Below are 1157 nucleotides of genomic sequence, written 5' to 3' on the forward strand. Positions count from 1 at the left end.
ACCAACAGCTTTCTTCCCTAATTTGAACAGGGGCCAGACCAGATAACATCCAGAGGTCCCTTCCATCCCTAAATGACTTCACAATTAAAAAAATTTTTTTTCTTTAAAAAATGATTCAGACCCAGCCACATCTATTCATCGTCCCTGGAAGAGAGCATCCAACACGACGTACTCAGGACTGGCAGCGGACTCTTGCCACTGTGCAAGATCCTCCAGAAAATTTAAGACTAGAGCTCAGAGCCTACCAGGTGGTGTGTCTCTATATAAACAGGTATAAAATACACACACACTCACATAACAATCGAAACGTGGTGAATAACCCAAGAAGAAGTTACAAAAGGAAAAAAAAAAAGTACATGAACAAAGGACAAACACATCGACATCAGGCATTTTATCCAGACTGCTTCAAATGCCACAACGCGGGGTATTTCTGGCTATCGGATAGAGCATCTGAATATAAATTGCTCTCGTGTTAACTTCTTTTAATCCCAGGACTAGGTTCTACTGAAAATCTGGCAACTTTTCCAGTCCAGCAGTCTTCCGCACCTACAAAAGGAGCTCCTCCGTTCCTACAGATAGCAGGCCTGAACAATCCTGGGACGCTAACTCGATAAAAGAACTCAAGAACTCGAAAATAATTACCTGTCCACAGAGAACAAAAAATGTCAATTAGAACCGCGATCAATTCACACCGGGAGGAACCATCAAACAACTGTCGACACAAAGTGACAGGCAACTGCTGAATGGAAATACCACAACTTACTACCGTTCCCCGCTGCTGAATTCGCTCTTAATTTTACCCAAATCAGAGGGTGGTTGATTGAAGGGTGGTAAAGAGCCATGCATGGTTTGAAACCCTCTTCAATAGATTTTGTAATCAGTTATGAAAACATCGTACTTCATCGGCCCTCCAGAGTACGGCCTTTAACTGCGAAGGTACGTGCGACGACGCGGGTTTGTTTTTTTTCCTTCAGACAGTTTTCACTCGCTGGCCAAACGGCCCCGGCCCCGGGAGGCCGGCGCGCAGCTTTGTTTCACGGACGGCTCCCGAGGCGCCCCGCTCCGCGCACCCTTCCCACGCCCGGCGCTGCCGCGCACTCGGCGGGGGCCGCTCGGCACCGGGCCCGGCATTACCACACCGGGGGCGCCGAGGCGGG

Source organism: Athene cunicularia, assembly GCF_003259725.1.
Source record: "Athene cunicularia isolate RWA chromosome 6 unlocalized genomic scaffold, athCun1 chr6_part2, whole genome shotgun sequence".
Lineage (NCBI taxonomy): Eukaryota > Metazoa > Chordata > Aves > Strigiformes > Strigidae > Athene > Athene cunicularia.